We start from the raw sequence: 26,683 nt of genomic DNA, 5'->3' as shown, positions 1-26,683 counted from the left end.
TTTGGAATTTAACCCTTGCCTCACTCCACCCGGTAAGAACTGTGTTTCTGAACTGTGTTGTTGTTTAACCCTTCGTTCACTCCCTCTGGTGAGGGCTGCTGGAACTATTTACTGGAATATTACTTAAATGTGAACTTGTTTCTGGACTTCCCTGAATCTACGCCTCATCTAGGATTAACTTGTGAACTTGTTCTTGGACTTCCCTGTGGCCACGTCACCAGTCTGTTAGACTTTCCTTTTGATCACATTTGTGTGAGGACTCCGTCGTAAGAACATTGCAGACTCTGCTATATAGGTTCCAAAGACTTAATATCGCTGGACTTATTTCATTGTATGTCACTACGGGTTATCTGTATATTGTTTTTGGGTGTTATTGCTGTTGCACAAATACATTATTTGCATTAAAGAAACCCGTCTCTGCTTGTTCATTGCCCCACGCTATCAGAATCCTCAAGTTCCTACAATAGTATTACAATTAGCAAACTTCAACGCGCACGGTTTAAACTCCCCAATTCCTAGATCTCAGATTCTGAACAGATTTAAGAAAGATAGCTATGACATTCTCATCCTACAAGAAACTCATTTTCAAACGGAAAAACTTCCTTCCTTTGAAAAAAATTATTATAATCAATGGTTTCACGCCACCTCCCCGCAAAAAGGCTCAAGAGGAGTGTCAATAGCATTCGCTAACAACTCCCCTTTTTTATTATCTGATTCAATAGTTGATCCGGAAGGGAGATTTATTTTTGTGAAGGGTCTCCTTGCGGGTTCTTTAATTACTATTGGCAATCTTTATGCCCCCAATAAGAAACAAATTAAATGGATCGTTTCAAAATTAAACAAATTTCATTCCTTTATAGAAGGAACACCAATCCTTGGAGGTGATCTAAATATCCCCTTGGACCCCTCTCTTGATTCTACCTCAAAAAAGTGTCCAATTTCCTATCGTAATATCATTAGGATAAAAAAATCGCTTCACTCTCTTTCACTCTTAGATGTATGGCGTTATCTATACCCTAATGACCTGGACTTCACCTTCTTCTCCCATCCCCATAATTCTTACCACAGGATTGATTATGTTTTCTTGCCAAAGTCATTACTTACAAACACATCAAAAGCAGAAATTCTCCCATCAATCCATTCAGATCATTCTATAGTATCAGTTTGCTTTTCTCTTTCTAAACCCTTCTCCAACCAACGTACATGGAGATTAAATGAATCGCTCATAGCCTCCGATATAAATAGACAGAGAATTCAAATAGCCCTTTCCAATTTCTTTGAATGTAATGATACGCCAGGAATAAGCTACCCAATCCTCTGGGAATCCCATAAAGCAGTAGTCAGAGGTGAGTTGATTTCTTTGGCTTCCCATTTAAATAAACAACGCAAAAAGATTACACAGGATCTATATGAGGAAATAGCCATTCTTGAAACACAACATAAAAGAACCTTACTACGTCAAAGTCTGGTAGATTTAACCGCCAAGCGTCTACAATTGAGAGACCTGCTTAACAAACAATCCGCAAAACAATATCTAAACTGGAGAAATCGTATGTTTGTTCATGGCGATAAAGCTTCTAAACTCATGATGTCACTAATTAAAACCAGACAAGCTAAAACCTATATCCATTCTTTAAAAACTCCCACTGGCCAATCTTCATCAGATTTCAAAACAATTGCCTCAGAATTCTTGAAGTATTACTCTAACCTCTATAATCTTCACCCTGATGAATCTATCGCACAAAAAGAAAAGAAACATCTAGAAATACGATCATTCCTAAATAAACTTAAATTACCTAAATTATCATTGGAACAACAAATAGCTCTCTCCAAACCTTTTACCTTGGACGAGGTCCGATCCACTCTGACTAGCAACCCTAAGGGGAAAGCCCCGGGCCCTGATGGCCTTCCTTCAGTATACTATAAGACTTTTTCAAAGACATTAGAACCATTTTTTCTCAAAATGTGTAATGAGGTTCTTCGGGGTAATTCCTTTCCCCCCCAAACTCTGGAAGCCCATATTTCTCTTATCCATAAGGAAGGCAAGGACCCAGAATATTGTAGCAATTATAGACCCATCTCCTTATTAAATGTGGATCTTAAAACTTATGCGAGTATGTTGGCTAAACGAATTGCTGACTTTCTACCAAATTTGGTCTCCCCAGACCAAACGGGCTTCATCAGAGGGAGGGAGGGGAAGGAAAACGCCTGGCGAGTCTTTCACTTGATCCAATATTCTACTATTCATAAACTCCCTTTGGTGCTACTTGGCACGGACGCAGAGAAAGCGTTTGACAGAGTGGACTGGACCTTTCTACAAGAAACCCTAAATTGCTTTAATTCCCCCCCCTCAGTGACGGCAGCTATCCTGCAGATGTACTCCCACCCTTACGCCAAGATTAAACTCAACAACACTCTTACCCAATCATTCAATATTTAAAATGGTACTAGACAGGGTTGCCCACTTTCACCTCTACTTTTCATAATGGTAATGGAACCTCTGATTAAGTCTATTAATGATTGCAAAGACATAAAGGGCGTTCATATACAAGGAATCCATCACAAAACTATGGCCTTTGCTGACGACCTTCTTATTACAATGTCGCAACCTTGCAAAGGCATTCCGGCCATTATGCAAATTTAGAGCATATAACTAAATCCGAAGCATTGGGAATAAATATTCCTCTAAGTACACTAGCCCACCTCAAATCCCAATTTCCCTTTAATTGGCCAGATAAATATATAAAGTATTTGGGCATTAAAATAAGCTCGTCTAATAAAGAGCTTTTTAATCTAAACTATAAAAAACTTCTCACTACAATCCCTGATCAGATTAAAAAATGGAAAGCCCCTTTTCTTTCCTGGATGGGTAGAAAAAACCTAATTAAAAGTATTTTACTACCTAAAATCCTCTACCTTTTTCAAATGTTACCCATTGCCCTTCCAAAATCATTCCTCAACAAAATCAACTCTATATTCTTTAACTATATCTGGAACAAACATCGATCGAGACTAAACTCTCACACTCTCTCACTACCAAAAAGGCTTGGGGGCATGGGAGCTCCCAATATATATAACTACTATATAGCTGCCACACTGTCTAGAACTACTGATTGGGTACGGAAACCAAGGGAGAAACCTTGGCTCTCCTTAGAAGAATACATGTCCCCTATCCAATTGCGTTCAATTACTTTTTCCCCTTTCATACTTACCAGTAAAATTTCATTCTCTAACCCTCTCACCAAAGCTTCGGTCAAAAATTGGAAACTCGTTGTGTCCCACCTTGCGCCAGCCCCATCTCCACTAACCCGAGTGTCCGACATAATAGTTTCAGACCTGGATTACGATTCTTCACCCCCTACATCACCCTTAATAGATCAACTATATAACGAAGGCTCCTTTATATCCTTTCAAGATCTAAAGGCATTACCAACATTGTCAAATTACACCTTTATTCATTACGAATCCCTTAAGAAAACAATACGACAACTCGTTGCTGGTGGAGACTCCACAAGACCGCTTACTATATTTGAATCCATGTGCTCACAAATAAAGACCCCAAAAAAGTTGCTTTCCTCACTCTATAATATTTTAAACACGAGGGATGTTTCTCTGAAAAGAGCCTTTCTACTGAGCTGGGAAAAGGAACTGGATTCTTCCTTTACTGACTCTCAAGTTAAACAGATCTATAAACTTTCCCATGGCCCCTCACAATGCGTTAGGGTTCAGGAAAATAATTACAAAATACTTACTCAATGGTACACATCCCCTATTCAGATGCACAGATGGTTTCCCACCTCCTCAGACTTATGCTGGCGTTGTGGTACTAGACAGGGTTCGTACCTTCATATTTGGTGGTCATGCCAGGCCATCCAAACTTTCTGGACGGTAGTTTCCCAAATTATTTATGAAGTCCTCCACTTACTTACTACCTTGACACCAGAACATATTTTTCTGAATCTCCCTTTAGATCCAAGCAGGAAAACCGATTCAAAGTTGGCTTTTTTCATTCTATCAGCTTGTAAACTTCTTATTCCTACATTCTGGCGCTCAACTAACGTCCCAAACAAAAAACAACTTATTCTTAAAGTTGATCAACTATTCCTCATTGAAGAAGTGGCTGCTCTGGCACAAGGAAACCTCCCCATATTCACTCAAATATGGGCACCTTGGGAAAAGTTTAGGAAATCTGTCAATTTTATCTCCTTAAACTCCTAGTTTTTCCATTACGATATCTGATCACTAATTTGCTATAGGACCTACCCCCTTCCCCCCCTCCCCCCAACCCATCTGACTCCTTCTCCTCATCCCTGGTTCACTTCTCAAAAAATCATTAATCTTGAATCATCTCCCTTTCTTCTACTCAACAGAGTTCCCTCCCATTTTCTAGCCTTTTATATTACATTCTTGATTACATGTCTATTATTGTATGTATAATACCTTTGTTCTCTCAGATCTTGCTTCTCTATGGGATTATTTTGTATTTGTTATCTGTGTCCTTGATTCAATTTAAATAAAACATTTAAAACAAAACAAAGAGGGATGGCTCTCATATCTACTTTACTATGGGGAATAAGATAAGTGGCTGAAGTTAGCGGGGCCAATGTACAAGTCCCCCTACTCCGACTGGGAGCCATTTGTACGCATTATTCCCACAGACCCAATATGTGGCTGATGGTAAATCCCATAAAGCAGAATGCTGTAATACTAATTTATGTACCAAATCAATAAAAACTGTGTTATTTGATAACATACACCACGAAGGCATCTGTCCCAGGGGCTACAATATCCAACATTCGGATTGCCACATGTTGAATCACTAGACTTATATTCAGAAAATTCATGTTTTACTGCTGTTACGGTTGTCAGGAGCACTTGGTATGGTCCGTCATACAATGTCATACAATGGTTCTAGTCCGTGTTTCCGAACATGCCTCTTCACATACACATAATCTCCAGGCCTGAGGGTATGACAACCATCTGCATCAGCTGGATCTGGAATAGAAGATGATACTAACGCATGTGTGTTAGTTAGGGCTTTGGCAAGCTGAATCACATATTGCACAACATAATCTGTTTCTTCTGATAATTGTTGTGGGGGTAAATCTAGCTATAGCTGGTTGTGACCTAAATAGTATCTCATAGGGTGACAGTTAGTGTTTCCCCATGGGGGTGGTGCGTATGTGATATAGTGCAATGGGGAGGAGCTCAGGCCCCTGGGCCATAGTCTCCTGCATCATTTTGGTCAACTGCCTTTTCAGTGTGCCATTCAATCTCTCCACCTTGCCGCTTGACTGTGGATGGTAAGGAGTATGTAACGTCACTGTTGATCCGATCATGGTAAGTATTTCTTGATATATGCATGAGGAAAAGGCTGGTCCTTGATCAGTTTCAACAACTTCTGGGACACCATACCGGCAAACAACTTCAGAGACCAGCTTCTTGGCGGTAGTCTTGGCAGTCATGTTTGGAACGGCGAATGCTTCTGGCTAACTGGAAAACATATCCACTACCACTAAGCAGTATTCATATCGTCCTGCTTTAGGGAGAGTGATATGATCAACTTGCAAGGTTTGGCAAGGTGTTTTGTCGGTACATTCTGTAATCTACCTGGGTTGCAGGTTTGGCATATTGTGCAACCTTTGTGCTGTGCACTCAACACGGTGGAAATTCCTGGAGCCCAATAGAGTTTCTGTACCAGTAACAAAGCTTGATTCTTCCCTCGATGTACCGGTCCATGGGCCCAGGCCGCAACGGCTGGATACAGGAGTCGAGGCAAACAGTACAGTTGTTTCTTCTTATATAGCCCATCTACCAACTTAGCACCCGCCTCCTTCCACGACGGCGTTCTTCTTTAGAGACTTTTTGCTGTGTGGAGCATAGCTTTGTGATTGGAGGGACCGGTTGATGCTCTTCTGCAGGTTGATCCTGGGTTGGCACGGAATTTAGCTGTTTGGCCTGTTGCCGCGTAAGAGCTATGGACATGGATGTCAGAAGAAGAGCTGCTCGCTTAGCATGGAGATCAGCAAGTGCATTACCTCTTGCTTCAGGGGCATCTGGTCGGGTATGAGCTTTTATCTTTACGACAGCCAGCTGTCTTGGTAGTTGCACTGCTTCCATCAATTGTCTGACGCTTTCCGCATTTTTCACAGGAGAACCTGCAGTCAGAGCTTTGAGCTCTGCTTCCTGTGCTGACATACTGGGAGGTAAGATTGCAGACTCTACCAATGTATCTTCAGTTGTGACAGCATATCCAGTATGAAACCTGCCAGAGGTGTCAACATATCTGGATCCATCCGTATATAATGTAAGTTCTGGGTCATCCAAGGGTACTTCCCCCACTAGAACAAGTGGAGTTGACTCTGCAGTAATTTATTCTGGACAATCATGCAGTGGAGCCTCTTTCCCCTCTCCTTCAGGTGCTGGCTGGGTTGATGATGGTGCACCGATGTAATTTCACATTTTCTGGCAAAATCAACGAGCACTGCAGCCGCAGGTGTCTCTATATAGACAGATGCTTAGGTTGCTGTGTGGCGTGAACCGCTCGTAGACAGGTAGACAGCTGGGGGAGGCCCTGGCTACTGGGTCCAGATGCGCTGAGTAATACCCGACTGGGCGCTGCTTTGTACAGTGTATCTGTGTGAGTACCCCGGCTGCATGTCCTCCTGTCTCAGAGACATACAAATGGAAAGGTTGAGCATAGTCCGGATTTCCAAGGGCAGGGGCTGTCATTATCCTTGACTTTAGTTGCTCAAAGGCTTGTTGCAGCTGTTTTTAGTGGTCCTTGTTGTTTACATCAGCCAGAGTGTCTTCTTTTAATGCATCATACAGGGACTGCATGAGACGTAAGACGTCTGGGATCCATTGTCTGCAGTATGTACATAGTCTGAGGAACCGTTGCAGCTCTATGGAATCTTTTGGGAATGGTAGTGCGTAGATGACTGTCTTCCTTTCTTCTGTGAGATGTCTGGCTGAATAAGGCAATGGCCTAAGAAGACCACTTGACCAAGGCAAAACTGAAACTTCGAGGCTGAGACTCGACAATTCAGTTTTGCTAGATGCTTGAGGAGACTAACACTGGCCCTGATGGACATTTGCTCCGTGTAAATGTAATATGTAATGTAATATGTAAATGCAAACAGAAGCTGACAGTCTTTGTGTAGTGCAATTCTAATAAAAAAAAACAAAAACGTTTGCTAAATCAATTACTGTAAACCAGACAAGACAACGTGTATGTGCATCTATTAGAAACTTAAGGATATAAAACCATCTAGAGAATTAGTTTACATAAACATATATAATGCTCTGTCATACACTGATCATGACGATCTTCCTCATACACATTCTGGGATTCTGGGTGTAGTGTGTATTGCGGCCTGTATTCTGGGTGTGCTAAGATGGCTACCACCAGAAGGAAGCATACTACAGGAAGGGTGCACCAAGATGGCCACCACCAAAGGGACATATGGTCAGAGGCTGGAGGTGATGCAATGGGTGTAGCAACATGGCCACTACAGCAAGGGTTGGAACTTTGGGCGAACAGATGAGGATGGGGCACTAGGAGTGGCTTGGGTAGTGGCAAGGGGTGTGTCTCCTGGATGGGGTGGGGGTGGGGGGCACGTGACATGCAACACAATAATCTGCTGACAATGGATTCCAACAATTCATTACTCCCCCATTATCGGAGAGCAGTATCTTTGTAATACACATAACATAGCGTCTTTCCCTTATTGTCTGTATTTTCTTCCTCCATTCACCCTTTTTTTTTCTCTGCTCTCTATCAAGCCAAGGCCATTTTGCTATGCTAGCAGCTGTAACTGGGCGCTTATCTGGCAGCGAGCATATTTCAGTTAACCATTTAAGTTCCTCCACATATCTACATACTTTTTACTTCGGTCAACAAACTCAGCACAACCTTTCCTCACATGTATTCACCACTTTTCAACATTTCAACATTCCATTATCTTCCTTGCTGCATTTAACATCTTGTACTGTAATCTTACACAATGACATTACTCTTTTTGGTTTTCTCTACATGTATAACAAACTAACATGATAGCTATCCTGCTCTTGTAGCTATCACCTCTCCTTCTCTTAACGGACCATGGTCACGGATGTAATCATTAGATGCAACTTGTATTGTAGGTCCCCCCCTGGGTCCCTCTGAATGGAGTATGATGGTAGGGGCAGGTGAGGGTAGTGATTTATAATACCCCCGTCAGCGTTAAGTAATGGGCAGGTTGGTGCTACAACACCGGGTTTACGTGCTCCACAATTATAGCACGTCTTGCGCCATCCTGGATTAGTGACCCAACACACATTACAGAGCCAACCGTCTGGGTTATATGATGGTGGCTGGCTCTCAGTGGGAAGTGCAGGGTATTTAATCTCATAAAGTAAAAGTTGCTCGCTCAGTTTCCAGATTGAGGGGCTGGGGTACTGCTACATTTGTGGCGGTAGGGAATGCTTCTTTAGGGGCTTTAGATTCGGGTTGTGGACACATAAGTACTTCCTCCTGTACTTTTTCCCCATCAGCTTCATTTTGTAACACAAAACAAACAGTTTTTCTCACAGTGCTAGGTAATTTTCCTTTCTTGACATAAAAGTAATTGAAATAACCAGGCTTCATCTCCTCCTCTATTTCAACATATCCTTCATCACAAATCTCATGTGCCACTTTCCTAAAGTTTCAGCATCTTCCAACAATCCACAGCAGTCAACTAATCTGCCCCTTTGCTGCCGGATGCCTTCATCCCACAACACAGGCTGAATCCTCCCCTCCACAGGAAAATTTAACACCTTAAACACTTTTGGCGCATTCTTAAAAGATCTTTTCCCTTCTCGACTGATCATGATATTAATCACATCCTCCCCCTCCTGCAGGGGAGACAAAATTCTTTCTGCTCCATGGAAACATTGATTAATCACTACTGCGGCTTCACAACCAACAAAGATTCTTAACTTTTGTGCACAGCGGAGTCTGGCCATAGCTCCCAGCTGTTCCACTACTACCTACTACCTACTACCTACTAACTACTACCTACTAATTACTAACTACTACCTACTACCTACTAACTACTACCTACTAATTACTAACTACTACCTACTACCTACTACCTTTTAATTCACCCCACCCGTCGGGGGAATCGTACAGACGGCTAATGAAAGGAGGAGCACTTTTGCAAATTCGCAGCGCTCTGGACACTCGATATACATATATCTACTTGCGTGTCCTCCTCAATCTTCGATCACCTGTCGCGACTGAAACTAACAATGTACAGTCTTTTCTAAGAATCTTTGTTGGAAGTTAAAGAAGGGAAGATTCACACAATATTCACTTGTCAATCCGAGGTGATACTGCTTGGAAGTTAAATAATATCAGACCTCTAATGAGACTACACCCCTTATAGTCTCACCTTTGACTATATCCAACCAGGACGTCCGAAGACACTGCAAACAACCACACACCACGTGGAAACCTCACCAAACGGTCAGTATCATCAGTAAAGAACTGGTGCACTTACCGTGGCTTTTTGTGGGGGATGATCAGTCCCAATTCAAGTGGGGGAGGCTGAAACCAAGTCTCTCTTTGTGGACGTCCAGAGGTGGAGGGGCGTCCCTGGTTAGGGATCCGAGTCAGGGCACCAACTGTTAAGGAAGGGCAATAACCCTTCACGGTTGACCAAGTGAGTGTCAAATTATTATGTTGATTGCAATCCACAGAAAACCAAACGGAAACAATGTTCTGTATTGGGAGGATTCAAAGAATCTCTGATCCCGTTTATTTTGCTTAGCATTTTATATTGTTTTGAGTATTTTAATAGCCAATCAACTCTGCAGCCATACTACAGTACTATATGCTTACTAATGTTAGTACAATTATTACGGAAACACATATACGGTCATATTATCATCGTTAGTTCGAAGCACTATGGAAATTTTACAAGGTCAAACCTGGCGTAAGCAAGTTAGATAACAGAGTGTCTGACAAAATGTTCTCTTGAGAAAAAGTTAGTGTGAGAGAAGTTCGATGGAAAGAGAAAGAAAGAATGTATGTTATGCAAGGAATGATAATAACATGATTTTAAAGCAAGCAGACAAAATGGAGTTGCTCTAGCATGAGTATCAATATGTCCTTTACAGTTAGATTCACTCATTACATCTATTGCAAGCAATCTATCTGCTTGGGTGAAAACCAATAGGATGCTCTGATTGACAGACATAGGTAGCACTTTAAAACAACATCTCAGACCAAACTTTTTTTTAATCTTTTTTTCATCCACAGATAGAAAATTAAAGAAGTCAGTGCTCCACCAGAGGGAGCCAGCATTTCACTAAAGAAATCATAACGGCCCCCACATTTTTTTTAAATGCGTGGTACTCAGCAACACCCAACTGATGGGACAGTTGAATTAAAAGAGTAGCAGCTGATAACAAGGCCACTGACTAGGTATACGGTGTGTGTGCAACGGTGTGGCAAAGGACAAATGCATTATTGCAGCTCATCTCAGGAAGGAAGGGATAGATAGATAGATAGATATCAATAAAATACAATATATTGGTAAAAGCAAAGCACATATACTAAATGAGAACAGATACTACACTTGATGTTAGCCAAAAGGCCGAGAAGCGATAGATGCAAGCAATCTATCTGCCTGGGTGAGACCAACACAGTAACAATCAGCAGAGACGTAGTGATTGATGAGAACTCAGTTTCGCTCAAATTCCATGAAGTTACACCAGTCATTCAAGCCAAGAAACAAGAACAAGAATCTGAATCACCAAACCCAGACACTGAAAAAGAAAACACTGAAGTCTGGATAAGCTCCGAAGCCAGCAAGAAAGAAACAGAAGAACCAAGTCAACCTCCGGTCAGGAGATCAGAAACACCAAACAAAGGTACCAATTTGGACTGTCAGAAGCCAAAGGTGCGTCAACACCAATGGATCCATCTTACTTAAAGTTGGAAGGAGAAGAGGTTCTACTACCCACCAATGAGAATTACAGACAAGCAGTGGGGGCGCTTTTGTATATAGCAACCACAACTCATCCAGATATTACAGCCGCAGTAGGAATTCTCTGCCGACGTGTAAGCAAGCCACGCCAAAGAGACTTGGAATGCAACTAAGAGAATTCTACAATATCTTAAGGAAACTCAAAGGCTAAATCTTAAGATATCTGCATCAAGAGATCTCACTCTCAGAGGTTATGGGGATGCAGATTGGGCTGGAGATACAAGTGATCGGAAATCAACAAGTGGTTACTTGTTCAAGTGAGGAGAAAATTCAATTTCTTGGTCCAGCAGAAAAAAAGTGTCAGTCGCATTGTCTTCTACAGAAGCAGAATATGTGTCAGCTGCTCATGCAAGTGTGGCGCCCCTGAGGGTTCGACCGCCACAGGGATGCTACGCTTCTTTAATGGAGTGTAGTGTTCCTCCTCTGAGGTAAGAACAGTGTGATGGTCAGGACCCAACCTCCGCATCCAACACCACACTTTTCCACCAGAGGAGGCTAGAATGCACTAGGTGCTGCCCTCCTCGTTACAGGGAGACTGGGGAACCAAGAGCTAGGGGAACCAAATTAGTGGGTGAGGGTGGAGGACTCACATTTTAGTGACACTTTAAATTTCATATTTAATATACAGCCATTTTGGTTCTTGGTCTTTTGTCTTTGGTCTTTTGTCTTGGTATTGTGATCTCCCTCCCTGAGCGTGGATCCTGTGTGGGCCTGCAGAGGACGGAGACACGTCCCTCGTAACTCAGCCTTGGGTCGAGGGGCAGGTTGTAGACAATGAATGTCTCAACCCGGTCAAGGACCATGACCAAGAAGGCCCGGAGCTTAAGAGTGTAGCTCCATAGCAAAAGGATCCCAGGGAGGATGCAGATGGAGCGGTATACGCCACCTGTCCTCGCCAGCCTGATATATTCAGAGGGAGTCCGGCTGCAAGAGGGGTACCGGCCCCCGACACCCGACCTTGTTACTCCATGTCCTGGTCGAGGAAGCCGGTAGGCCCTGAGGATCCCACTGGGTAACGGAAGGAGCGGAGCTGCCACCCGTACCCTTTTTCTGAGAGAAGTTCAGAGGGAGACCCGGCCTATCTAGACACGCACAGACAGGAAAGGATTCGGTCTGTAGTTCAGGAACACTCTGGTGCAGGGTCCTGATTGAACGATGGACTTACTCGGAGGTTGTCAGACCCCCGTCCCTGGTGACCGCAGAACTCCGTGAGGAGCAGGGAGTCGCCTTCCTTCTGCCATCTCTTATGTGAGTAAAGCCTTGGAAGTTCACCCCTATGGCCTCCGGACTCTTTATTCTTCGCTACACCGCACTACGCAGCACCCGGTCTCCTCTACTTCTACCCCCTCCCTCTCTGCCCTGAGGCCTTGCTCCACCTGTGGGGAGTAGTAACAATGACGGCCGCCATATCACCATGCCTCAGCGGACTGCAGCGGCGCTGGTGGCCCTCACCAGGTGCGACAGGTGGCGTAGTCGTAATCAGCCACTCAACCCGGATAAGCCCATACCATCCTTTTAATTGTGACAGCCCTGGGCACGGAGCGGGTATGGGCCACGGCTGCACCCCATCTCTCCAACTTAGGACCCGACTCCTAGTCCCCATCTCCCAGGGTAAAAAGGGGCTTTCGAGTAGAGGCATCACAAACTTGGCGTAGTCGGCAGAATAGCGTGCCCGCAGCAAAGGAAGGAATTACCCATTGCTACCGGGTACTGTGTGCCTTACACCTTGAACTGTCATAATGCTGTGAAAAGACGGTCTTCAAACACCCCCCATCGTGGGCTGGGCTCCCGCATGGCACCAAACATGCGGACCGCCCCTTCCATCAGAGACTGTCCGCGGGGCAATGCCCGTCAAACCGGATAGGCTGAACGAAGGCAGGCCTGTCAGCATGCCGCCCAGGATCCGCCCCGAAAGAGGAGGAAGAAGAAAAACAACAAGGTGCGGCCATTGCAGTCGGAGGTTGGCAATCTTCGGGAGCAGACATGGACGCTTCTGGAGCGCAACCTACCGAGCCTTCTGAACCCGGTTCAGGTCCTTCACCCGGCAGGGAGCGACGCGGCAAGATTCTAACAGCGGGAGATTTGGATTTTCTCCACCAGGAAGCCCCAGGTGTCATGCAGAGACAGAAAGAGGCCCAGGAGGAGGCGACGGCTGCGTGGCGGGAAGAAATGTTGCTGCGCATCCGGGCCCGCCGCCAAGGAGCTGAAGCTCAGGGAGACAAGGTGACAGAGGTCGTGAGCGGCCCAGAGGTGGGTGAGTGTGCTACCCCTGCCCCGGCTGCTGAGCCTACTGTTCCCATCCTGGACCTCATGGCAGAATATCTCCTGCCTGGTGCGGTCACCTGGGAGCAGGTCTTTGCTCCGGAGCTGTAAGCGTCAACTCTAGGTGGGGACCTGCGATGCCTCCCTACTCCCGAACCTGAAGTACCTGAAGCTGCAGAGGTGTCCACCGGCCCCAACCCGGACTGGTCCACGCTTGCAGAGGACCCGCAGCAGCCCCTAATGACACCGCTACCCGCACCGACAGTCACCAGGCCGGAGGCTGAGGAGTGGGCCTGGGACAACCAGGGGGTGGGACCTGATGGGCTTCCCCCGGGAGACCCGGGCTGAAGCGCAGAGGAGGAGTGAGCGGTGCAGTGAGCAGATCCTCCAACTCGCTCAGGCGCAACGCCAGAGGGAGTTCCACTGTGAGCGCCTCGAGGTGCGGGCCAAAGCTGCCAAGTCCCGGGCCCGACAGGAAGAGGCAACCCATCCCAGTCCCCGTGTGGAAGGGCAAGTCATCCGCTTCCACCATGAGGCGGGGTGGGGGTTCATCAGGAGTCCCCAGTACCAGTACGATGTCTTTGTCAGCCGGCGGGACGTCGAGCCACAGCTGAAGAAGGGACACCCTGGCCAGAACCTCTTCCCGGGCGATGTAGTGACTTACTTTTGCCACCATGGGGTGCGGGGGTGGTACGCCCTGGATGTCCACTAAGTGTTCGGGAGCGACGCCCCCTCGCGCTCAGCATCAGGGGACGGGTCAGCCCCTTTCGGGAGGAATGAGCCTTTTCCCAGGACGGAACCCAAGATTTAAGCAGCCCCAGCGGTTGTAACCTGTTAAAAAGTTAAAATGTTGACATTTATGTTTTGATTTTTCTATCCCCAGTTTCTGGAGACATTGGTCCCTGCGGACTTGCAGCAGACAGACTCCTTTCCTGTATATAGTTTGCATCTCTTTAGGTGCTCCATATTGGTTATATATAAAACCGCGTACATATTTGTACCTCAGACCTCAGAAGAAAAACCAGTCAGGGTGGCTCTCCTGGAGGTCCAACTCGGGAACTTCATGCCCTGCAGCCACCCCAGGGCCCACGTTGGGGGTTTGGTACAGGTCCCTCGTGCTTCTGAACTGACTCTTGTCCTTGCACTTTAACCCGTCTGTCTGCACATAAATGTCTCTGGAAAATGCTAGCACTTTTATAATTTTATACTTTTGTACTTTTATAATGTTATGTCATGTTTGCAACGTTTAAGAAGAAGTGCCTCCCATAAAGGGAAGATAGTTTGTTGTTATATATAAAAGAAAACTTTCCTAGGTGTTACTCTTTTGCAGCCCGCGGACGTGCTGTGTTTCACCAGGGGGGAATGTGGTGCCCCTAAGGGTTCGACCGCCACAGGGATGCTGCGCTTCTTTAATGGAGTGTAGTGTTCCTCCGCTGAGGTAAGAACAGTGTGATGGTCAGGACTCAACCTCCGCATCCAACACCACACTTCTCCACCAGAGGGGGCTAGAATGCAATAGGTGCTGCCCTCCTGGTTACAGGGAGACTGGGGAACCAAGAGTTAGGGGAACCAAATTAGTGGGTGAGGGTGGAGGACTCACATTTTAGTGACACTTTAAATTTCATATTTAATATACAGCCATTTTGGCTCTTGGTCTTTTGTCTTTGGTCTTTTGTCTTTTGTCTTGGTATTGTGATCTCCCTTCCTGAGCGTAGATCCTGTGTGGGCCTGCAGAGGATGGAGACACGTCCCTCGTACCTCAGCCTTGGGTCGAGGGGCAGGTTGTAGACAATGAATGTCTCAACCCGGTCAAGGACCATGACCAAGAAGGCCCGGAGCTTAATAGTAGAGATGAGCGTTGTTCTACTCGAACTGTTTGCCAATCTCAAATTCGAGCTGTTTTGGGCGGTGTTCGAGCCGGTCGGCGAACACGAACAATTTGAGAAAAATTCGGCTGTTCGAGGTTATGTTCGATAACTGTTCGTGCACCAAAATCATAACTGGATTTTTTCTCAGTAATGATGAAAATTAATGTTAATACGCAGTTTGAGTGTACAGCGGGGCGGGGGGAGGGGCAGGGGATGGATCTCTGCAGGAACAATGAAGATCTCCATTTTTTTTTCTCTTTCCCGCATTTGCAGTGGGGAGGTGCAATCTGTCAGCCTATCAGCAGCGCACACACGGAGCGAAGTGCTTTTTTTCACACAAGCAAGGGCATGTGTGATTGGCAGTGTATGTCACATGTCCTTGCCCTATAAGACCAAGCCATTTTCCCCGTCGCCACCATTTTCTCACTGCTGCAGCTGCGTGTTAGACGGCACCGCTGTTGCTGTGTGCGCTATACCTTGTTAATTTCAAGACAATTTTCGCACAAATATACAGATAGCTTGGGAGTAGGGAATAGTTGTGATTGCAGTCCTTTTAAGGACTAGGTTACAGCATTTCCTACGACTTTTATCAAGCAGGTCTGTGCTCTTAAATAGATAGATTGTGGGAGTAAAGACTAATTGTAATTGGAGTCCTTTTCAGGACTAGGTTACATCAGTTCCTATCAGTTTTTGCCAGGCAGGTCTGTGCCAGTGCTGTGCAAGTTTTTTTCACAGCATTTGGCTGAATCTAGCAAAGCTAATCCTTTTTGGCCTATTGCAGAGTGTGTTAGTCAGTGGAGTAGCCTATCTGTGTTGCAAGATATACCACCTGTGTACAGAATACCAATTTTTTTACTGCACCTAGTGAAGTAAAATCTTTTGGGCATAGCATCATTCTATTAGTCCATCTATACTGACCTCCATCAGGTTGCAAACTGAATATAATTTTTTTCTGCATCTAGCTCTGAAAAAATATTTGGGCTTCTAGCAGTGTGTGGGACTTGGTCTATTAGTCCATCTATACTGACCTCCATCAGGTTGCAAATTAAAAATAATTTTTTTCTTCATTTAGCTCTGAAAAAATATTTGGGCTTCTAGCAGTGTGTGGGACTTGTTCTATTAGTCCTTCTATACTGACCTCCAGCAGGTTGCAAATTGAATATAATTTTTTTCTGCATCTAGCTCTGAAAAAATATTTGGGCTTCTAGCGGTGTGTGGGACTTGGTCTATTAGTCCATCTATACTGACCTCCATCAGGTTGCAAATTAAAAATATTTTTTTTCTGCATCTAGCTCTGAAAAAATATTTGGGCTTCTAGCAGTGTGTGGGACTTGGTCTATTAGTCCATCTATACTGACCTCCATCAGGTTGCAAATTAAAAATAATTTTTTTCTTCATTTATCTCTGAAAAAATATTTGAGCTTCTAGCAGCGTGTGGGACTTGTTCTATTAGTCCATCTATACTGACCTCCATCAGGTTGCAAATTAAAAATAATTTTTTTCTGCATCTAACCCAGCCAATAGTTTTGGCCTAATACCACAGTTTGGCCACTCAGCTCTGCTCGGTTACCATCCATTGTTTTTTTGTGCAAACAACTCCAGAGTTGTGAATTAGTTAACCACCAAAATGAGTGGAAAAAGGCCTGCTGCTGGTGGAAAGGGGAATAGGCGTGTTGGGAAGGGGAAAAAAGGTTGTGTCCGTGGGGTAGGTGCAGAAGAAAGACCATCTTCCAGCCAAACTAAAATGTCTACTTCTTTTAGCGGACAATGTGATAAGATCCCTTTCTTACGGCCACGCCAATCGCTACAAATTCCAGATGAGGCACAAAAACAGCAGGTGCTTCAACGGATATCAAGTGCTCCTTTAAGTGGGCTCTCCTCCACATCAACTTCAACATCACAAATACTCCAGTCCTCAAAGGTGTCACCCAAATCGCACTTGCTTCCTCACAGCTCCCAAATCTCCAGCTGCCCGTCTGAGTATGAGGTAGAACAGATGGTTGAGTCTGCAGAGCTGTTTACTCATACTATAGCCTGGGAATCAGAGGTCGACTCCAGCGCTTCTGTGAATCCAGACGAGGAAATGATCTGCACTGATGCCCAGAATCTTTATGAGTCGGATCCAGGACCAGACGCAGAAGGTTCTGACCATAATGTAGACCCTCATTCCCAAACTGTAACTCCTGTTGGTGGAGACAATGAGGAAGACGATGATAAGACTCAAATACCTGATTGGAGCGACAACTTTAGTTTTTTGTCAGGGCAGGAACAGGTTGGCTCTGAGGACGACGGGTGTGATAACGCACAGGGTGATGATGATGAGGTCGGAGATCCCACTTACTGTCAACCCACAGTCAGCCAAGAGATGAGGTCAGCAGAGGAGGTGGAGGAAGATGCTAGTGACGACGAGGTCAGGTTGCACCTTCCTGGACAGAGACGTAGTACTGGAAGCACGTCAACAACTGCATCCTCAAACACAACTCTGCCTCTCACCACAAGTCGTGGTGGCTCTTCAGGTCGCATCAGTGCTAAGCCTTGCATAGCCTGGGCATTTTTTCAGATCGATAAAGATGACCCAACTCGTGTTATCTGTAACATTTGTCAGCAAAAGCTAAGTAGAGGCCAAAAAATACATAGTTTGAGTACTTCATGCATGAACCGGCACATGGACATGAAGCATAAGTTGCAGTGGGAAGCTCAGTGTGCTACAATGCGGCCTAGCCGGCCGGGCCAACCACCGTCTGCCATATCTTGTGCATCCGCGGCCTCTTCATCCTCTGTGACTGGGGGGACAGCAGTCACACCTGTTTTGGGGCGCAGACCTGCCACCTCTTTACCCGCAACAGCCAGCGTGATTGGCAGGTCATCATTTTCTTTGGAGGTGGTAACACCAGCTGGTCTTGAGCGCTGTCCGACATCGATAGCACCACCTTTGGATCAAGGCAACCTAACATGTCCGCCTGCATCTTCCTCACAGACCGGCAGTTTGCCGGGGACACCCTTATCAACCCCGTCTAAGCACAATAGCCAGCCCTCGGTCCCTCAGATGTGGACAAGTAAAAGACCATTTCCTCCTAGCCATGAGAAAGCTAAGAGGTTGAATTTCACCATCTGCAAGCTCTTGGCTACAGAAATGCTGCCTTTCCGCCTGGTGGACACAGAGGATTTTCAAGACCTTATGTCCGTCGCAGTGCCCCAGTACCAGATGCCCAGTCGGCACTACTTCTCAAAGAAAGGTGTGCCTGCGCTCCACCAGCATGTCGCACACAACATCACCGCTTCTTTGAGAAACTCTGTGTGTGACAGGGTGCATTTCACCACAGACACTTGGACGAGTAGGCATGGACAGGGGCGTTACATGTCGCTGACTGGGCACTGGGTAACTATGGTGACAGCAGGACAAGGGGCTGCTGTCCAAGTCTTGCCGTCCCCACGAGTTGTGCGTCAATCCTCTTTATGTCAAAGTTCCTCCACTGCTTCTGCCTCCTCAACCTCCTCTCGGTCTTCCACCTGCACCCAAAGCCTGTCTGGTCATGCCACAAGCTTTCTAACTGCGCAGAAGGGATCCTGCACACCTCCTTACTATGCTGGCAGTAGGGCTCAACGTCATCAGGCGGTTTTTACATTGAAATGTCTGGGAAATGTGAGTCACACAGCTGAGGAGTTGTGGTCAGCTCTGGAGAACCAATTTCATGAATGGTTGTCTCCACTGGACCTGAAACCAGGGAAGGCCGTGTGCGACAATGCTGCAAACCTGGGTGCGGCCCTTCGCCGGGGCAATGTCACACACGTGCCTTGTATGGCTCACGTGTTGAACCTGGTTGTCCAGCAATTTTTAGCCCACTATCCCAGACTAGATGGCCTTCTGCAGAGGGCACGGTCGCTGTGTGCTCACTTCCGCCGTTCGCATCCCGCAGCTCAGCGACTTACATCTCTACAGAAGTCGTTGGGCCTGCCACTTCACCGGCTAAAATGCGATGTGCCTACCCGGTGGAATTCAACTCTGCACATGTTGCAGCGACTGTGGCAGCACCGACAAGCCCTGGTGCAATACGTTCTGACGTATAGCCTGGGCCAACGAGATTCAGAGGTGGGGCAAATCACGCTGGAGGAGTGGTCTCAGATCAGGGACCTATGCACCCTTCTGCACAGTTTTGAAATGGCGACGAAGATGTTTAGTGCTGACGATGCCATTATCAGCATGACTATTCCGGTGATTTACATGCTGGAGCACATGTTAAACAGAATTCGGAGTCAGGTGGTGGCACAAGAGGAGGTGGAGGAAGTAGAGGAGGAGGAGTTGTATGCGGAAGGGCTAACATCTGCAAGGTCCAGACGGTCGGCAGCACCAAGGCGGCAGGCATGTGAGGGTGGGGGAGATGATTTTACCAGGGCGCATGGTAGCAGCCAAACTAGTGAGGAAGGTGCAGGAGCCCAGGAAGAAGTGGAGGACGAACTGATGGAAGACTCATCAGATGAGGGAGACCTTGATCACATTTCTGTTGTGCGAGGTTGGGGGGAGAGGACAGAGGAAGGAAGCATGATTGTTACCTCGCCACCAACACAACAGGGACTTGGTGCTCCTGGATGCGCAACACACATGAGTGCCTTCTTGCTGCACTACCTGCAACATGACCCTCGAATTGTGAGAATTAGAAATAATCCTGACTACTGGGTTGCCACACTGTTAGATCCCCGGTACAAAAGTAAATTTGCAGAAATTATTCCTGCCATAGAAAGGGATGCACGCATGCAGGAGTATCAGCAGAGACTGTTGCAGAATCTTACATGTGCTTTTCCACAAAATACCAGTGGTGCACGTAGTGAATCTCACAGTTCCAACTTGCCAACCGTGGGACCGTCAAGTGTTCAGCACTCAAACCGTAACAGAACCACAGTATCTGCTGGTAACATCAATTTTGCGGAATCATTTCACCACTTTTTTAGCCCATCCTTTGCAAAGCCACAGGAGACAAGAAGTCTGACACATAGTCAACGCCTAGAGACGATGGTACAGGAGTATCTCCAAGTAAACATTGAAGCCACGACTGTGTCACTGGACCCTTGCTCTTTTTGGGCTTCCAATCTGGATAAATGGCCGGAGCTAGCCACTTACGCCTTGGAGATCTTGTCATGCCCCGCAGCCAGCGTTCTGTTTGAACGTGTGTTCAGCGCTGCTGGTGGTGTGCTGACAGATAAGCGCACGCGGCTCTCCACTGATAATGTAGACAGACTCACGTTCATAAAGATGAACAAATCATGGATCCGAAACGACTTTTCTACCCCTGTGTCATCCTGGGGAGAGTAAAAGCTTGATGATTGGTTAAAATCACCCTACCAACCATTTTAAGCTTTCAAATTACTAATCATGTTTATCTGTATCTTGACTGGAAAATAATTTGGGCTTTGTAGCAGTGTGCAGCACTGATCCTATTAGGCCATCTATAATAAGCTTCACCAGATTTAAAATTAAAAATAATTTTTAGCTGCATCTAGCCCGGAAAATAATTTTGGGGCTCCGAGATGCGCAAGACACATAAGTGCCTTCTTGCTGCACTACCTGCAGCATGACCCTCATATTGTCAGAATTCGAAGTAATCATGACTACTGGGTTGCCACACTCTTAGATCCCCCAAACTTTTCGATCAACCTTTTCATTTTAATAAAGACCAAAAAAATGGTCATTTTTGAAATTATAAGCATTAGCAGGTTGTTAGAAACTGAAATCAAACAGTTTTCAACTCAAAACTTTATTCTAGGTGATGTTACATTTTCACATAGGACCCCTTGTTCGAAAGGAGCTTCTGAACTCTCTCGTCCATTGAATTTGTCAGGTTTTGGATGGTTTCTGCTTCAATTGTTTTGCATGAGGACAGAATACCCTCCCAGAACTGTTGCTTAGATGTGAACTGCCTCCCGCCATTATAGACACTCCTTTTAATGATGCTCCAAAGGTTCTGAATGGGGTAGAGGTCAGGGGAGCATGGGGGTCACACCATAAGTTTGTCCCCTTTTATGCCCATATCAGCCAGAGATGCAGATGTTTTATGTGCAGCATGAGATGGTGCATTATCATGCAGAAAAATGATCTTGCTGTGAAATACACGGTTCTTCTTCTTGAACCATGGCAGGAAGTGCTGTTTGAGAAAATCCACATACATTATGGAGTTCATCTTTAGCGCCTTCAGGGATCCTAAAGGGGCCGACAATCTCTCTCCCCATGATTCCAGCCCAAAACATTACTCCACCTCCTCCTTGTTGGCGCTGTAGCCGTGTTTGCGTGGGGTGTCCATCAACCAGCCATCCTCCACTCCATTCATCTGGACCATCGAGCGCTGCACGGCACTCATCCGTGAACAAAACAGTTTTGAAATCAGTCTTCATGTAATGTTTGGCCCACTGGAGCCGTTTCTGCTTGTGTGAAGTGGATAGAGGAGGTCGACAGGATGGCGTATGCACAGCTGCAAACCTCTGAAGGACCCTGCATCTTGTTGTTCGGGGGACGTTGGAGGCACAAGCAGCTTCAAAAACTTGTCTGCTGCTATGACAAGGCTTTTTTGCCGCTGCTCTTTCAACCTGACGTAATTGCCTGTAGGAAAGAGTCCTCAATTTGCCCTTATCAGCACGCACACATGTGTACTGTGAATCAGCTACATACTTCTTGATTGCCAAGACACTTCATCCTGATCATCGCACAATGTTGATTGTAGTCATGCCTTGACCTAAACACTCCACAATTTGTTGCTTCTCAGCAGCCGACACATCCTTTTTCTTTCCCATTTTGGCAGAAAATGTAGGCTGCTTAATAATGTGAGAGAGCCTTCTTAAGTAGTCTTGCCTTTCATTGGACACACCTGCCAAACTAATTAGCACAGGTGTCTGCAATTGCTTACAGTGATATAAAGAGCCCTGACACACATCACCATCAATGAGTTTAACTGACAAACAAACAAATTCTTCCCTTATCACTCCTAAACACTTTTTGCATAATAATTTGGAACGCGGTGTACATGTGCTTTTCCACAAAACACCAGTGGTTCACGTAGTGAATCTTACAGTTCTAACTTGCCAACCGTGGTCTGTATGGAATTGTTCAATAAAGGGCCCAAAATTAAGATAACATAGATGGGAGAGGTCTCTATGAATAGGAATTCCTAAGTATTTGATACCCTGTGAGGGCCAGGCAAAGGGAAAGTTGGACTGGATGGAATCCTATATGGATTTAGGGAGGGAGACATCGAGGGCCTCAGACTTTGCTGCATTGATTTTAAAATTTTACCATGTAACAAAGTGATCTATTTCAGCCATAACAGCAGGGATGGATATATGTGATTGAGTGATATATACTAGGACATCATCAGCAAATAGAGAGCACTTGTACTCGGTGCCTCCCACCTCAATCCACCTAATATTGGGGTTATGGCGAATTGATGAGAGCAGGTGCTCCGTCACTAGGATGTATAAGAGAGGGGACAGAGGACATCCCTGCCTTGTCCCATTGGTGATTGTGAAAGGTGATGAAAATGTTCTGACGCACCCCCTGGGCCTTGGGACACCCGGAGCCGGACCCTTTTTGGTGGATGCTGGTGGTTGTAGTCTTCGTGGCGGCGATCCGGTTCCGTGGCTCAGGGCGGTCAAACCAGTGGCGGAACTATTTATGTGGTTTTGATGTTTAAATGTCCGACTACGCCACCCGTGGATTGCGGTCAGAGTGAACCGCCGCTACAGGGCAGACCGCTAAGGCTGGTGTTGTGGGTGCAGCAGAGCGTAGCATAACTCCCCACGGGAGGAGTATAGCCTCAGGGCAGTGTATGCGGAGGATGGGGGTGATGGTGCAGGGCAGCAGCAGTAACGACACGGAGTCAGTGATGCAGTTCAGGGCCTTTACTCACAGTTCTTATTATGCAGACCACGTCTGCAGGTAACGGCTGCCCACGTCGTACTGTGCTCACCAGGTGAGGGGCTCAGACAACTCCCAGATAACTTTGGAGCGCTTCACAGGACCCCCTTTGTGTGTCCTTTGTCTGGCCTTTCTTACCAACACTTCTGTCCGGCTGCCTCGGGCCTCCTCTTGGTAAACTTGGCGCCAGTTTCCCTGACCCTATGTGGTGCCTTCCTAGCGGGTGGAGCAAGGGGCTGCGCCACATAAAATGTCAGAGCCTCCGGTTTCTAGCTGAGGGTCGTTTCCTGCCTCCACTAGTTCGGGGACCGGTCTCCCCCTTTGGCCTGACCCCTCCACGCAGGTGGATTCGGGCGTGCGGTGGCGACTCGCCCGTCCGCACCCCTGGGATCCCTTCATTCCTCGTTCCTGGAGCCTTCTCCGCTCCTCTTCCTTCCTTCTCCCTCTTGCAGGCCTGGGCCTCTGTTACTAGGCCCGCCTCCGGAGCAGAGCTCATGCAGAGCCCCTGCTCCCTGCCACTTCTGCTCAGACTTCTCTGCACTGAACTAAGATGGTGCCCACCTTTTATACTCCCTTCTCAATGCACCCAGGAACTGCTTCCTCCCTGCTCCTGCACTGCAGGGTTCCCCTTCCTCAGTGTTCCCTCCCCCCACTCCAGCCAGGGACAGGGACTGTCGTGCCCATCTCAGGGGCATATTGGTCGCCCTGCCCCACGGCAATGTGGTGTAATGCATGCAGGTGTCGGGTCCTGATCCACACTCCATCCTTATCTGAGAGTGAGATATCACACCTCTGGGTGAGGTGCAATACGTCTGTAGCAACCGAGCCCTCGGTGCTACAGTTCCATTTATCTTCAGCCTAGGTGACGTATTGTGATACAGGGCCGTGATTTTGGCTATAAAAGGGTCCCCTAGACCCCTACCCCAAGCTTTTTAAGAGAATCATATATGGCGTGCCAGGAGACTCTATGGAATGCTTTCTCAGCATCCAACGAGAGTATCTACTTACAAATTTTTAACTGCATCTATCCCAGGAAATACTTTGTGCCTAGTAGCAGTGTCTGCTAGTCAGCGGATTATCCCGGCTGTTAAGCAAGCTACACCACCTGTAGTTTGGACACTTAATTTTTTCAAAGGAAATGCTTCGGGACCACGGGATACTCAGTGAAGAGCATCAGGAGGCACCCCAAGGCATAGGGGCTGGGACTGGCACTAGGATGCCTTGCGGTGGACAGCCGAGCTCGATCCTTATAAAAGCTTTTTAACTGCAGCAGCTTTAGTGGACGCTACTGGAGCTGGAATTACGCGGCTGCTGGCATGAGACTTGCCCTCCAATAGATCCTTGTAAATGGATTTAAAGTGTATTCATTCAAATTAGAGGGACAATTTAAATTAAAAAGCTTAGAGCTGCCTCCACCACAGGGGGGCTCTCTCGACCCACCAGCGGACAGGCACCAGTATTGGGAAAGGGGGGCTGGCCGTCAGGGTTCACCGCGGCTCTGGCACAAACCCGGCGACACGGAGGTGGCACGGGCAGGAGCGGACTGGCCGTGTCGGCTTCTCACTTTTTGGATTTTAGAAGGGCATGACATGCCTATATCTGTGTCTCCCCCTCCTTTTACTCCTCCACCTCTTTTCTTTTCGCATGACTATATGTACTTGTCACTTTTCCATGTGTTAGTTGTGTCTTCTGAGCAGTTTGTCAGCTTTTGGACACCTTTGAAGGTGTTTTCTATGTGTTTCTATGTGTTTTTGTTTGCCTGCCATTGGTTTTAACGGTGTTCGAAGGTGTTCGACGAACAGTTCGACGAACAGTTCGGCGAACACACGGGTGTTCGACGAACTGAACCGAACTCGAACACTACGGGGGTGGCTCAACACTAGTGGCAACCCAGTAGTCAGGATTATTTCTAATTCTCACAATTCGAGGGTCATGTTGCAGGTAGTGCAGCAAGAAGGCACTCATGTGTGTTGCGCATCCAGGAGCACCAAGTCCCTGTTGTGTTGGTGGCGAGGTAACAATCATGCTTCCTTCCTCTGTCCTCTCCCCCCAACCTTGCACAACAGAAATGTGATCAAGGTCTCCCTCATCTGATGAGTCTTCCATCAGTTCGTCCTCCACTTCTTCCTGGGCTCCTGCACCTTCCTCACTAGTTTGGCTGCTACCATGCGCCCTGGTAAAACCATCTCCCCCACCCTCACATGCCTGCCGCCTTGGTGCTGCCGACCGTCTGGACCTTGCAGATGTTAGCCCTTCCGCATACAACTACTCCTCCTCTACTTCCTCCACCTCCTCTTGTGCCACCACCTGACTCCGAATTCTGTTTAACATGTGCTCCAGCATGTAAATCACCGGAATAGTCATGCTGATAATGGCATCGTCAGCACTAAACATCTTCGTCGCCATTTCAAAACTGTGCAGAAGGGTGCATAGGTCCCTGATCTGAGACCACTCCTCCAGCGTGATTTGCCCCACCTCTGAATCTCGTTGGCCCAGGCTATACGTCAGAACGTATTGCACCAGGGCTTGTCGGTGCTGCCACAGTCGCTGCAACATGTGCAGAGTTGAATTCCACCGGGTAGGCACATCGCATTTTAGCCGGTGAAGTGGCAGGCCCAACGACTTCTGTAGAGATGTAAGTCGCTGAGCTGCGGGATGCGAACGGCGGAAGTGAGCACACAGCGACCGTGCCCTCTGCAGAAGGCCATCTAGTCTGGGATAGTGGGCTAAAAATTGCTGGACAACCAGGTTCAACACGTGAGCCATACAAGGCACGTGTGTGACATTGCCCCGGTGAAGGGCCGCACCCAGGTTTGCAGCATTGTCGCACACGGCCTTCCCTGGTTTCAGGTCCAGTGGAGACAACCATTCATGAAATTGGTTCTCCAGAGCTGACCACAACTCCTCAGCTGTGTGACTCACATTTCCCAGACATTTCAATGTAAAAACCGCCTGATGACGTTGAGCCCTACTGCCAGCATAGTAAGGAGGTGTGCAGGGTCCCTTCTGCGCAGTTAGAAAGCTTGTGGCATGACCAGACAGGCTTTGGGTGCAGGTGGAAGACCGAGAGGAGGTTGAGGAGGCAGAAGCAGTGGAGGAACTTTGACATAAAGAGGATTGACGCACAACTCGTGGGGACGGCAAGACTTGGACAGCAGCCCCTTGTCCTGCTGTCACCATAGTTACCCAGTGCCCAGTCAGTGACATGTAACGCCCCTGTCCATGCCTACTCGTCCAAGTGTCTGTGGTGAAATGCACCCTGTCACACACAGAGTTTCTCAAAGAAGCGGTGATGTTGTGTGCGACATGCTGGTGGAGCGCAGGCACACCTTTCTTTGAGAAGTAGTGCCGACTGGGCATCTGGTACTGGGGCACTGCGACGGACATAAGGTCTCGAAAATCCTCTGTGTCCACCAGGCGGAAAGGCAGCATTTCTGTAGCCAAGAGCTTGCAGATGGTGAAATTCAACCTCTTAGCTTTCTCATGGCTAGGAGGAAATGGTCTTTTACTTGTCCACATCTGAGGGACCGAGGGCTGGCTATTGTGCTTAGACGGGGTTGATAAGGGTGTCCCCGGCAAACTGCCGGTCTGTGAGGAAGATGCAGGCGGACATGTTAGGTTGCCTTGATCCAAAGGTG

The 26,683-nt window shown here is 46.9% G+C and overlaps 1 pseudogene; it reads right to left on the bottom strand.

Moving 5' to 3' along the window:
• Positions 1 to 10,532: 10,532 nt before the first annotated feature.
• Positions 10,533 to 10,634, bottom strand: LOC141173239 (U2 spliceosomal RNA; annotated as a pseudogene).
• Positions 10,635 to 26,683: the final 16,049 nt, after the last annotated feature.

This window comes from Phyllobates terribilis, unplaced genomic scaffold (genome assembly GCF_046119375.1).
Source record: "Phyllobates terribilis strain yellow unplaced genomic scaffold, ASM4611937v1 Scaffold_12__6_contigs__length_324123572, whole genome shotgun sequence".
In the NCBI taxonomy this organism is placed as follows: Eukaryota; Metazoa; Chordata; class Amphibia; order Anura; family Dendrobatidae; genus Phyllobates; species Phyllobates terribilis.
This window is presented reverse-complemented; position numbering and strand designations above follow the sequence as displayed.